At 35.8% G+C, this 14,912-nt stretch overlaps 1 protein-coding gene and 1 non-coding gene across 4 annotated transcripts in view; one reads left to right on the top strand and one right to left on the bottom strand.

Annotated features, from left to right (window-relative positions):
* The window catches only part of UBE2E2 (ubiquitin conjugating enzyme E2 E2), a 384,658-nt gene that overhangs the window by 112,800 nt on the left and 256,946 nt on the right, over nt 1-14,912 (bottom strand). The gene's annotated exons all lie outside the window — the stretch shown is intronic.
* On the top strand, nt 1,427-1,530 carry LOC122911001. The gene has a single exon (XR_006385345.1). It is a non-coding gene; the product is annotated as a U6 spliceosomal RNA (small nuclear RNA).

Genomic DNA, 14,912 nt, shown 5'->3' with positions numbered 1-14,912 from the left:
TTGAAGGATAGGCTGGCTCTCTTGTTACAGGCTAACACGTTGGTGACTTTAAGCTGAAGCCAATACTCACTGACCATTCTAAAGATCCTAGGGCTCTTACACATTATGTTAAACCTACTCTGCTTGTGCTATGTAAATGGAAAAACAAAGCCTAGATGACAACTCATCTATTTACAACATGTTTTATGGAATATTTTAAGTTCCATTGTTGAGACCTACTATTCAGAAAACAATGATTCCTTTCAGGATATTATTGCTCATCGACAATGCACCTGGTCACCTAAGAGCGCTGATGGAGATTTTTAGTAAGATTAATGTGTTTTCAGTCCTGTTAACACAACATCCATTCTGCAGCCCATGAATCAGGAGTCATTTTGATTTTCAAGTCTTATTATTTAAGAAATACATTTTGTAAGGTTATAGCTGCCATAGATAATGATTCCTCTGATGGATCTGGGCAAAGTAAATTGAAAACCTGGAAAGAATTCGCAATTCTAGATATCATTAAGAATTCATGATTCATGGGAAGAGGTCAAAATATCAACATGAATAAGCCAACCCTCACAGATGACTTTGAGGGATTCAAGGCTTTAGTGGGGAAGTCACTGCTGATGTGGTGGAAACAGCAAGAGAACTAGAATTAGAAGTGGAGCCTGAAGATGGGACTGAATTGCTGCCATCTCATGATAAAACTTTCAACAGATAAGGAGTTATTTCTTCCAGATAAGCAAAGAAAGTGGTTTCTTGAGATGACTCTACTGCTGGTGAACATGCTGGGAAGACTGTTGAAATGACAACAAAGGATTTAAAATATCACATAAACTGAGTTGATAAAGCAGTGGCAGGGTTTGAGAGGATTGACTCCAATTTTGAAAGAAGTTCTACTGTGGGTAAAATGCTATCAAATGGAATCGTGGGCTAGAGAGAAAGTGTTCGGGAAAGGAAGAGTCTAGAGATGCAGCAAACTGCATTGCTGTCTTATTTTAAGAAACTGCCACAGCCACCCCAACCTTCGATAATCACCACCCATTAGTCAGCAGGTATCAAAAACAAGACAAGACCCTCCACCAACAAAAAGATCAACTCCCTCAAAGGTTAGATGATGGTTAGCACTTTTAAAGCAACAAAATATATTTTAATTAAGTTATATACATTATTTTTATTAGACATGTTATTGCACACTTAATAAAATATAACATCATATAAACACTACTTGTATAAGCACTAGGAAATTAAAAAAATTAATTTGACTCACTCTATTATATTTGCTTTACTACAGTGGTCTGAAATCAGACCTATAGTATCTTTAACCTACGCTTGTCATAAAATAAAAATTTAAGTAGAGAAACTGTGTTATGGAAATACTTGGTACTATCTTTGCAACTTTTCTGTAAATCTAAAGTTATTCCAAAATAAAAGTTTATTTGTGCTCACTCTGGCATCACATATACTAAAATTGGAACTATACAGAGATTAGCATGGCCCCTTTACAAGGATAACATACAAATTCGTGAAGAGTTCCATACTTAAAAAGAAGAAAAAAGAAGTTAATTTAAGAACTGACACTGAAAACAACAAAAGCAATGGCTTTCTTGAATTTCCTTAAAAAAAATTCTATACGTACAAATGTTCATCTTGTACAGTATGTTTGTTTTATTTTAATTTTTAAAAAGACTTTATTCACTTATTTGACACAGAAAGAGAGAGATCTCAAGTAGGCAGAGCAGCAGGCAGAGAGAGTGGGGAAGCAGCCTCCCCGCTGAGCAGAGAGCCTAATGTGGGCTCGATCCGGGACCTGAAATCATGACCCGAGCCAAAGGAGAGGCTTAACCCACTGAGCCATCCAGGTGCCCCAATAAGTTTAAGTTTTAAATTTAAGTATATGATTACTCATCTCTCTACATGGAGGTTTTCCCAAAATATTGTCAAATGCTTTACATTAGCTACATTCTAATTCTATTAATCATACTGGTAACAGGATAGTACTGACCAAAAATATCAGTAAAATATCAACATTAAAACTACTTGCTTTCTGGGGAGGAGAAGCATAGGGAGAAGTGAGGGTGGGGATATTTCAACTAGATCAGTTCTGTACTCAAGTTTGAGTGTACCAATTCAGTTTGCTTGATCTTTTGCTCCCCAGACCCCCAGCCCTTCCACGGTGTATTAGTTATTTATTCTCATTACTAAGCTCAATGAAAATGGCTATCCAGTAAAAGAAAAGTTAGCTGAAATGCCAATGGCTACTTTCCAGTGAATGAGATCATGACATTTTAGGAACCCAAAATACCTTCTAAAACCCATCTCCCCTTTTTCCAAAGACTATGGATAGGCTGTGTCATTCAAGATTTTGTTTGAAGCAAATTATATCAACTGAATTCAAGAGAAATGATACAACACCCCCACCCCCGCCCCGAAATAGTTAAGATTTGCTCCATGGTGATTTATCAGTTCTGCAGGCTCTGTCACATTCCAAACTGTCCAGATGTCCATTCTTGTAACTTCCAGTAAGCAAGCGGTGGAGAATGCATTGCTGATAGCACCACAGCTCCAATATAACTACTAATAGACAGTAAAGCTACTTTTTAATATTGTAGTCCCAAACTTTCTGTGTTATAACTGCCTATCAAATGTCTGTCCATGAAGTTATAAAGGAGATCAGTACAGAATGTAAACTGATAAGAATGGGATTGTTTGAAAGACCTGAGAAAGAAGTGGGGTTGACTGAGCAACAGTTAGTTACTTCAGCATACCTGCACATTTGACCATTTATCCTCTCATTTACTCTGAAGGAAGAAAAGAAAAGGGAGAAACAAGGAAGTGGGAGATAAAAGAAAGATAAGAGAGTAGGAGTAAAAACTAGGTCTGAGACCATTAAAATGTGACAGAATACACTTAGAATTTACTATTACATTTGTAAAAGCTGACAGAATTGAATTTTCTTGTCCTATTCCAGTTCAAGTCCCAGTGAGTATAAAAACCTAGTTTTGTTTAGATAGAATATATTCTTTAAAATGTATAAAAGCAGGGGCACCTGGGTGGCACAGTTGGTTAAGCAGCCAACTCTTGGTTTTGGGTCAGGTAATGATCTCACAGTCCTGGGATGGAGCCCACTTCTGGCTCTGCGCTCATCAGGGAGTCTGCTTGTGGAGTCTCTCTTCTCCCTCTGCCCGCCCCCCCCATCCAGTAACTAAAACATCTCCACCAGATTTGATTTACATTTATTGCTTTAGCATACCATGACTACTTCTTAAAAATGGTGTTTTCTTCTTTAATAACATAAAGAAATGCTTAAAATGTTAAATAAAAAGGAAAATGACATAAATGAAGTCAATTTACTTATTTATTCATGTATTCAACAAATACATTCTAAGCTCTTTCTGTGTGTAGGTCACATAGGTAATGCAGATTTAGCATCAAACAAAACCAAATTCTTTATGTTCATGGAATTTATATCCTAATGAAGAGAAGATAACACTAAGCAAATAAAAAAGTAAACACACAGTTTGATGGTGAGAACTAATAGGGAGCAATAAAACAGGTTTGGTAAAGGCAATGATTCCAAATTATTTTTAAAAACAAAATAAAATCTAAAACACATATATAGAACATTTTGGTATTACTTTATGAAATTTATCTACTTCTATTAAGTTGTATTTTCCCACTCCAAAATCAATCACGTAAAAGCTCCTAAAAACATGTTAGCACATGATAGACTCTTTTCTCTGCAAACTGTAATCTTACTTAGTTGTATGTTCACAGTTGGATAAGGATTTGCAAAATAGCAAGAAAAACTATCCTAATCCATGTAAGAGTTCTTTCTATTTTAGGTTAACAATTTATCCACTGCAAACACAATTATACTGTTTAGGACCAGAGCATGCTAAATATTCACAGTGTAATTTTTTAAATGACAATTTTGGTAAAGATTATACCTCTTCAGCTGAATCTTAAAGACAGAAAATGTTTTTAGTAAAAGAAATAAAGACTTTAACACACAAACTTCCAAAGTTAAATCAACACAACTGGAAATAAAAAGCTCCGAAACTTATCAGTTAATGTCAGAACATTCCAGTTTGATTATTCCTATAATTTTATGTATGATGTAGGTAGCAGTTTTTATAGTATACACGGATATATAATAATAAAAATAGTTTATTAAACACTGAGCACAGTAGAAATGAAAAATCAAATTATTTAGATTCATTAAATTTAAATTGTGGGTCAATATCTTTTAGTGGTTTTCTACTGCCAATTTCATAAATTGTATAGCATCAAGTATAATAAATATATCCAATGTCTTTGCTCATAGAAGCACTATCAGTATTAAGAAAATATTTGAATTGCCAAAACACAACACTATTTCTTAAATTTCAAAGCAACAGCAACAAAAAAGAACCTCAGAGACAGGTAAAATAATCCCACCAGGTAGCAGACAGAAAAGCAAACCAATATTGATAAAAATATGTTGGGAAAGGAATAAAAATCTACTTTAAAAAGAAAATCCGTTTGCTGGGTTATTTGGGGAATGCCAAAAACAATAAGGAAAGGGAAGGAAGAAGCATGTGAACTTCAAATACTATAAAACAGGTGATAACTCATATAGAGAATGGGAATCCTTGGGTATTCTATGCTTCTGCTTGGATTGGCCATAGTTCATTTTGAAAGCCCAAAAAATCACCACAGAGAAAGTGATCCTCTAATTTTAAATTTAGACTCTTACTTGGATGGCAAACAACAAATCAACTCATCCTTGTTCAAAAAGACTCAATTTGCTGTAGACACATTAAGAGTATTCACAGGTTCACCTTTAATGTTCAGCTTGTCAACTCAGAGGCCTTGTACGGCAATTAAGGTAAGCAGCAGTTGAGGAGAAGGGTCTATGTTTTGGTAGTTATGATATTATCACATATAAGCATATTTCTCTTAGAATAAACATATATAAATGTGTTCTTCCTTTTACTAGAACAGTCTCAATGCCAGGAAAATATTAAAGACCTGCTACTATGTTTGTAAACTTGGCTCACATGGATTTCAAAGAGAGTTATATGTTTAATTGAAAAATCCAGCACAAAACAATTGAGATCTGTTTTCCTTTCATAGTTAATCATGCTTTAAAAATAAACTCTTGAAAAAGCTCAAACTCCTATCTTGGCAGGTTCCTGCTCCAACATAAACCCTAGCTGATTGAAGTTTTGATTTATTGATTAGAATTTTAAGAAATCCATTTTGTTCAATTTAACTATGCTACATATTAATAATGGAGTCACAAACAGAGACCAAGAGAAATACATTCAGGGATAATTGAAAAGAGAATGGATTATTACTCTTCCTAACAATGTTGTTAAAGGACTTTACTTAGAAAAATGGTTTCAGAGACGGAACCTCTGAGGATGCTTACTCTCAGGAAGTAGAAACAGTGAAACTAGAAGCATACCAACAACAGAAAAATCTAGATGAGATCCTGTTAGGTTTGATTGACCTTTCTGATACTGTAAGAGTTATCAAGAGGGCTTAAAAAACATCAGTTCTCTGAGCAAAGCCATGATGAGTAGATAAAAGTATACCTACCCCTGATAATGTAAAGGCCAGGAAACAAAGATAATCATCACAGGGTTACTCCTAAGAAGGAACCTTATGGGAAGAAACCAGAGGCTGATGTGGACCGGAAAGGGACCAAACAGAGAAAAGGACACTGAGGAGAGAATCCTTGCTCAATCTACGAAATGGATGGTCACCAAGAAGGTGAAAGAGAACACCAAAAGAATACATACACTGGATTGTGTTAGGTTTTTAAGTATATTACTTCTTTCAACTCATGGCCAGCATTCATGAACATTAAAATGTTATGTTACTCTGCATATAAGTAACAAAGGTAGATTTAAAAGCTATTTATCCCAGTGGTAAGATGATTAACAACTGTTAATTGGCAAATTAGGCATTATATCTAGAAAACAAAAAATAGTAAGATAATATTTTGTATTCACAATTTGCCCACCAGATAAATTTGTGGGTCTTCTGAGGTTTAGCCACCTGTTCTTAGGCAACATCTAAGTACAGATATGTTTGTATAATAAAGGTCATTTGATCTTTTTGTTTCTCATTTATTCATTATAATTATTTCAAAGTCACTGAACCAGATGCATGAAGTAAAGAATTACACAAGGCCTTAAGAAAGAAAGAAAATCTTTTCCCAGGTTCTAAAGGAAAAAAAAGAGAACTTGGAAAATTTTCCTAGAATTCTCACAGAATTATTGAAGTTAAGGTTCTTCTCAAACATTTAACACTTTGGAAAACTTGTGTTCCATTATTATAACTCACTAGACTGGAAAGGGACTATTCTATTTATTTCAAAGGTCCAAGAGAGCTTATATATTTAGTTTTTCAGAGGACTTAAGTCTCACCTATAAGGTAGGGATATGGTGTGGCTCCCAAAGGCTAGTTGTAGCTGAGCTTTAGTTTCACTTCAGTGAAGAAAACAAAATGTCTTTATTATAACCAAGGGTATATTAATTCATCCATTAAAAGAAAATGCAGATGCTAGATCCTGGTGCATGGTGGTAAGACACAGCTGCTCTTCTCGAGTCTTAAAAAATAAAGGGAGAAGACAGACAAGTTCAGGGACAATTACAATGTACTATGATGAATGCTGTCTGTAATAGGAGTAAGTACGGAGCACTTATGAAAGCAGAGAGAAAAGGCCCCTCACCAGCTTTCGAGAGATGAGATCTGAGATATTCAAAAAAGTTATCCAAGAGTACGGGAAGTGGAAGGAAAGGCAGGGAGAGAAAGGCAGGTAGGGGAAGAGCATAGGCAAACTGCAGGAGGCAAAAGACAAGAGGAAGTTTCTTGCAGAAAACTAGGCGTTGTATGGTGTGTGAGAAAGGGTGAGGCAGGAAAGGTAAGCAGAGTCAGACCAAGAAAGCACTTTTATGCAGTGCTCCACTGGACTTACCCTGAAGGGAATGGAATCAGGAATAGGTTTTAGAAAGAGAAGTGAACATGAACATATTTTTGTTTTAGACAGACCTCTCTGACAGCAGTGAGGAAGGGGAGACTGGGGACATGAGACCAGTCAGGAGCTTTACAGTACTCAAGGTAGAAGACAATGGTGGTAATGACAGTGTCCTGGAAAGAAGTCTGAATTCTGGAGCCAAGACACAAAAGGAACATGCTGAATTTGAAGGGGCTATAGAATGTCCAGGTGCCAATGTCCAGCCAAGTATGAAATTTAGGTGAAAGAACTGTTGCAGACTAGATTTGTGAGAAAAACAGTACACAGTGGGTATTCCGAGCCCCAGGAGTAGATCAAGTTATGAGAAAGCTAGCAGTGAAAATGGGGAGATATTAGGAGGGTGTTCTTATGAGAAACACTCATGGACATTTAAAAGTATGGCCTAACATGAGGAACCAAATGAGTAAAGTCAGGAGAGCACGGCATTACAGAGGCTAAGAGTGAGGAAAGCACTTGAAGGGAAAAAAAAGAAGTCAACAGTGTAACATACTACAGAATGGTAGAGAAAATAACATTGAGAAAGGTCCCTCAGGTTTTTTTTTTTTTGTTGTTGTTGTTCAATTCAATTTTATTTCATATTTTTTTGTGGGTGTATATATATGTATATATATATATTTATGTATGTGTGTGTATATATATATATATATATATACATATAAAGTATATACTTTTAAAATTTTTTTAAATTTCTTTTCAGCGTAACAGTATTCATTGTTTTTGCACCACACCCAGTGCTCCATGCAATATGTGCCCTCCTTGGTCCAACAGTTTTAGTGAAAACTGACGTCCGTGACTTTGAGAAGAGCAGTTTAAGTGAAATGTCTGGCATTGTGTGTTGTGGATTAAGGAAGAATGCACAGTTAAAGAGATTAAAAGAGAGACCATGTGTTTCTCTCAAAGTCTGGATGGAAAGGGACAGAAAGGAATGTGGCTTGAAGAGGACTCAAGAGGGGATGAATACAAAGTATTAGGCAAGAGGGAGGATGAAATCATAGACAGAGCATTGAAATTTCTATCAGGACAGGAAGGAGAGAAGGAAGATAGAAGACTGAGGTTTAGCACAATGTTAGCATCACATGTGTGGAAACAGCAGTTTGTGTCCAGACTGCCACCTTGGTTGTGTGCCCATGGGTAAATCTGACCATGTACAAATTGAAAGTTTTCTTGTTCTCAGTTTACTCTTCTTAAGATGAGGATGGTAGAGTAGATAACCGCTAAAGTGCCCTTCAGTAATAAAGTTCGTAACTATAATTAGGTCATAATCTCATGAGGTTTTTTTTTTTTTTTTGTCTTTTTGGGTTTTTTTGGTGATAGAAGACTATAAAAACATACTAAAATGTACAGAAACAGACTTACTTCTGTCTGATATCCACACAGTCAAAAAGCACTTCGAACCAGACTTACATTGTGAAGAAAAAACCAGACTCACTGTGTGGCTCAGGCATGTAACAGAAATGTTCAGTCTGGCCTCGTCTGCCCAACCACAAAAACTGAGACAGGTTGGTGTTTCTTTTGACTCCTGGAGATAATCAGTAAAGACCATGTAAATTGATTTTGAGTAACAGGAAGCTACTAAAATATTCAGAAAAACTACCTACAAAAGTATTTAAATGAAATCAAGGAAGATCTTACCTCCATTATGTTTTTAAAATTTCCTTTCTTAAATATCATTTTCATTTAACTATAACAAAAGTTTCTTACTCAAGCCATTTTCAATGTGTGTTGACAGAGTGGGGAAAAGGCACTCGGTTCTTACTAATTTAGAGACCCCATCTCTTTCCATTTAAATCAGAAGTTCTTAACCTCTTTTTTGTTCCATGACTCATTTGGCAGTTGGATGAAGCATATGAACCTCTTCTCAGAATAATGTTTTTAAATGTATCATATAAAATGCATAGTATTACAAAGGGAGCACTATATTAAAATATGATTGTCAAAGTATTTAAAAATTTGGTGTTATAAATGTGCTTCCTTATTAGATTCAGTGACAAAATTTAATCTGAACTGGTGAATCCAGTAATTATTGTAATCTTGAAGCAGTGAGGCATAGATATTATTTTGAGGTATCTGAAAGAAAAATAGTATGATTTCTACTGGTGTCAAGAAACACTGTGCAAGACCCTTTGCACCCAGCAGGCCAATAAGCGAAGAGAATGTACATGGTGCCTGGAAGTACTTTGTATTTCTGCCACCTCACCTCAGCGGATAGAACTGAGTCATATGGACCACTACCTAGTGCTAGGAAACATTCTTTCACTAGCTCTTACTCTGAAATCTCTCCAGTTTCATTTTGGTTTTTTTGGGGGGGGTGGAGGAAGGGTTTTTATCTGAAACTCATTCTCTTCAGCAAGAGCTCAAGAGAACAACACTTCAATTCTTGGAATATCCATAACCATTTATCTATGGTAGTCACACTGGAAGTTAAGTTTGGCTGGATAGAAAATCAGTTGCTCATGTTTTCCATCCTTGAGTATCTTAAATATAGTACTTCATGGATTTTTCTTCAATCAACTAATTTTTCCAATCTTTTAAAATTCCAATTTATGTTCTCTTTCCTGTCCTATAGCATTAAACATTTTTTTTTACTTTGTTTTAAAATAATAGTTCGTAGTTTCCATCTATTTTGTAGACTTTTGGGGACATGTTTTCATTGTTGGGACATTAATTTGTTCTTTATTTTTTCCTTAAAAATCTTTGCTTAATTTTCTTTTTTTAATGAAATAAGTTTTCCTATAGTTTGAAAAGAATAGCCCAGGATAGTTTTTCCAACTTCATGATTCTAGAACTTTCTCTTCTCTTGTTTTCACAAAGTGATTTTTTAAAAAAATGGCCTTCTACTTTGTGGGACTGCCTCTGTTGTCATCACCTGCTTTATTTATCTTTTTAAAAGATTTTATTTATTTATTTGATGGGAAGGGGGGGTAAATGAACTCAAGCAGGGTGAGCTGCAGAAGGAAAGGGAAAAGCAGGCTGCCCAATGAGCAGAGAGCCCCACGAGGGACTCAATCCCAGGACTCTGAGATCATGACCTGAGCCATAAGGCAGATGCTTAACTGACTGAGCCACCCCAGGTGCCCTATTTATCTGTGTACTTATTTATTAATTTACTTTTTAAATTTATACTGAACCTTCTTACAAAAAGAACTGAAAGCATTTTTTATTGGATATAATTGACACACAATATTAGTTTCAGGTGTATAACATAGTGTTCACAACTCTATACATTGTTATGCTCACAAGTGTAGCTACCATCCATCACCATACAACACTACTGTAATACCGTTGACTATGTTCCCTGTGTTTTACCTTCATTCCCATGACTTATTCATTCTGTAACTAGAAGCCTGTACCTTCCATTCTCCTTCATCCATTTTGCCTGTTCCCCCACCCCACTCCCTCTGGTGATCATCAAATCGTTCTCTGTATTTATGGTCCTGTTTCTGTTTTTTGGTTTGTTTTGTTTTTTAGATTCCACATATAACTGAAGCTTATGGTATTTGTTTTTCTCTGACTTATTTCACTTAACATAATAATCCCCTATATATATATAATCTCTACTATAGATATAAAATGGAATATTATATGTATCTACTTTTATATAAAGATATATATCCATATACATATCTCACATCTTTTTTTATTCATTCATCAACTAATGGACACTTGGATTGCTCCCATATTTTGGCTATTGTAAATCATGCTGTAATAAATACAGTATGTGTTTATTAATTTATGTATGTATCTTATCAAATTAGTGTTTTCATTTTCTTTGGGTAAACACCCAATAGTAGAACTGATGGATTGTATGGTGTTTCTATTTTAAATTTCCTCCATACTGCTTTCCACAGTGGCTACACCAATTTACATTCTCATTGCCAGTGTACAAGGATTCCCTTTTCTCTACATCCTTGCCAACACTGATTATTTCTTATCTTTTTTGATACTAGGTGTTCTGACTAGGTGTTAAAGTGATATCTTATTGTGTCATTGTGCTATCACCTGGTTTTTATCTGGATTTTTTTCCTCCCCTCCTCCCCTATTGCCCTGTACTGCTCAATTTGGATTCTACTTCAAGTAGCTTTTCTCTTTGAGATTTGTTTTGGAAGAGAGCTTTGGTTTGCTTGTTTCAAAAGTATATAAGAACCAGAATGATCCAGCACCATCAAGCTGAATTGCTTCTCAGTCCCCTTGTATTCACCTATGAATTAAATCTTATAAAAACACCCATCTAATCTCAGCATCTACTCCGATTGGCTTAATGTGCTTGCCAGTGAGTAGCTGCCGACAATTGGAGGGATTTCCTATTCTCAGGGCTATCAGCTGCCCTGTTTCTTTTCCTCTGCTTCCTCCCACACAGTAACTGGACCCATCTGAATCTTGTAGTAGTTGGTAATTGGTCCTTACCAGCTAATATCTGGGGCCTAGAGAGGGTACCTGGTTTTGACATAGCTGCTATATATAGATTTTGATTCTGATATCCTAGTTGCTCTACCTGTTTTTATGAAGAAATTAAAGAATGATGCCACTGCTGCCAACCTTTCAGGGATCTTCTTCCTGAAATTTGTGTTTTTTATTTAAAATAATTATTGTTCAAAGTCTGCTTCAGAATAATATGAATTGGGGCGGTCAGTCATTCTAACAAAAAGTTAGTAAAACATTGGTGATTTTCAAACTATAGTCCTTGGAACCATGGGAGATTTACGAATATGTGTATGCATGCCTGTGTGTGTACATGCACCTCTGCTTTCCTTTCTTCACCCCATTTTGAACAGAGGGGATCCACTGAGCTTCCATGAAATATTCTGTTTGAAGAAACGATTACATGGTTAAAACTGTCTGAATATCACTGTTCAGGAGTCATCTTTTAAAATCAGTATTAAAGGTGCACCTGCGTGGCTCAGTGGGTTAAGCCTCTGCCTTCACCTCGGGTCATGATCTCAGAGTCCTGGGATGCAGCCCCGCATTGGGCTCTCTGCTCAGCAGGGAGCCTGCTTCCTCCTCTCTCTCTGCCTGCCTCTGCCTACTTGTGATCTCTGTCTGTCAAATAAATAAATAAAATATTAGAAAGAAAAAAATAAAATCAGTATTTAAAACCCAAGTAAAGTGTCATAAAACAGATTTAGTATTCAGAGAAATAATTCGAACCAAGAACTACAACCAGAATTCAAGTAAAAAAAAAAAAAAAAAAAAGAGTACCTTTCAATAATCCCTCATGTTTTTTCAAAGGCTTGGGGAAAAAGTATGTATTTATTATATTCCTTTACATTTCTGTTAACAATTTCAACTATGGTATCAAATATAATTCTTAAATTGTCCAACTATTTACTTAGAACAAATATGAAAATTTAAAGTTACATATGCTTAATCACAAAAATGATCAACCAAATTCAATTTTTCCACTTTGTCTTATCTATTTAAAATTTCAATTTCCCTTAGAGGCGTTATGAATGAAATGCTTAAAAGAACAACTTAAGAAAAAATAAAAACAGGACCCTAAATGTAAGTGCTTGTTGATTCCTTGTAGGCCAATCATTCTGGTAGATACTACAGTATACTATATACCCATGAAATTGAACCTCATGGATCCACCTGTCAGTCCCCTGGATCCAAGAGATCAAGATCCATACCTTCTGGTAAGCAAAGAAATTTTCATTTCCCTAGATGGTGAGATTCCCCAGGAAGCAAGGAGGGTAGAGCCATCTTAGAATTCTGGCAAACCAGAAAATAAAGAATGGGGCACAGCAACAGTAACCCTTCAGAGATATATAAGGCCCAGTTTTAAGATTTGTCGGTGGATTGGGCGCCTGGGTGGCTCAGTGGGTTAAGCCGCTGCCTTCGGCTCAGGTCATGATCTCAGGGTCCTGGGATCGAGTCCCGCATCGGGCTCTCTGCTCAGCAGGGAGCCTGCTTCCCTCTCTCTCTCTGCCTGCCTCTCCATCTACTTGTGATTTCTCTCTGTCAAATAAATAAATAAAATCTTTAAAAAAAAAAAAAGATTTGTTGGTGGATTCTAATGTATCATTTGAGATCTCCACATTTGATCTCTGGTAAATAGGGCCTTCCCAGGAAACCTCTTATTACTGTAATACTTTCAAACTTTCCAACCTGGCTGACAGATAGCAGCTTCTTTTACTAGAAGTTTCAAATTAGTACTACTTGGGCCTTTTAACATTTGCCTACAGGGTTGTAGGCCAGATAAACAAGGCACTGTAAATCCTTACTCAGAAACCTGCCAGACTGAAACAATATTCAAGGATTGTGTGTGCAGGAAATCTGTGAAGATGAGGGAAAAGAAAACTGATTTTGTGTTTATTTTAGAAATTAAAGGCCCTCAAGTAAAAGACACACACACACACACACACACACACACAGAGTCAACAGATTACATTTTTCTCTGCAATAGGCAAAGTCCTTCACTGAAAAAAGAGTGAATCAATGTTACATTCTCTTGGAACTTGTTTAATCATGTATAATATTAAGGAGAAGTTAAACTTGACAAGTATATTAAAAAATATATATGTCAATGAATTACCTGTCAACTTGACAGGTTCAACTTTGCTTTAAGTTATTAACTGAGGTACTTGATCATCCTAAGAGTATAATATGCAAAAGTTCTTACTGTGCAGAATGAAATGTCATAATGTCATTCTGTCAATGACAAATGAAATGTCAAAATCCATGGTGATGACCATCCAGATGACCACTGATAGGAATATAAAGGTAAAGCCATAATGTGAATAAGAAAATACATTTTATTAGTGACTTATGTAATTTAGATGTATCCATTTTTTGTTACAACTGTTATTTTTAGGTTAAGTTATCCTCCTAATCCTCTGATGAGCTGAAAAATAACAATATCCATCCTTTACCCATTAATATCTCCCCAAGGTAAAGGGTGCAGAATGTCAAAACTCGGAGATTTTGGTGCTCCTCTAACTCAAGTCCCTCATTTTATAACTAAGTCAATGTAGATCCATTGATGTTTATTTAAAAATAAACACAACGGGGGCGCCTGGGGAGCTCAGTCTGTTAAGTGTCCCACTCTTGATTATGGTTCAGGTCATGATCTCAGGGTGGTGAGATCAAGCCCTGCATCTGGCTTGGCACTCAATGGGAGTCTGCTTCTCTCCCTCGCCCTCCCAGCTCTGGCACTCTCTTTTTCTCTCTATCTCAAATGGATAGATAAATCTTAAATAAATAAATAAATAAACAAAAACAAAATTTAGTATGGAACCACAATATACCAGGCATTATATATACACATTTTCTAATTTAAACCTAATAACTTCGTGAGATGGATTTCATCACCCTCCATTTAGAGATGAGCAAATAAGAGATGCATGACTTGATCAAGAACACATACACAATTAGTTCCAGAGCCAGGATTAAGCTTCAGAGTCCAAGTCTATTTTAATTTTTTGTTAATTTTTTGTTAATTGTTTCCCAACTCTCTCTAGCCCTCTAATTTTACATCTAACGTTAAGTGACTTATCCAAGGTCATGTATCTGAGTAATAAAATTTGAATCCAGGTCTTCTGACACCAGAGATTTAGTGTATTTCCTCTTCTCTTCTCCACTGTTGTGCTAGGTATCTCTTTGACTTTAGACTTTGACTACTTCCTAGTGACTGCAATGAGTAAAGTACAATGGTGGATGGTCTGTGTATCATAACTTACACCCCTATCACAATGTGTCATGCTCTTTTTACCTTCTGACCACCACTTTCCCCTTTTCTCCATGGATCTGCTTCAATGCCTTTTTGTTTGTTTTTGGCATTAAGCCAAACAACTGTAGTGTAATATGGGGAAAATATAGGATAGTATTCTTTATCCATAAATACTTACAGTTTGTAGAAATTAAAATTTGAATAGAAGAAGTAGAGGGAGAAAAACAATTG

This window comes from Neovison vison, chromosome 6, assembly GCF_020171115.1.
Source record: "Neovison vison isolate M4711 chromosome 6, ASM_NN_V1, whole genome shotgun sequence".
NCBI classification, from domain to species: Eukaryota; Metazoa; Chordata; class Mammalia; order Carnivora; family Mustelidae; genus Neogale; species Neogale vison.
The sequence above is the reverse complement of the archived record's forward strand: the minus strand, read 5'-3'. Positions and strand labels throughout refer to the sequence as shown.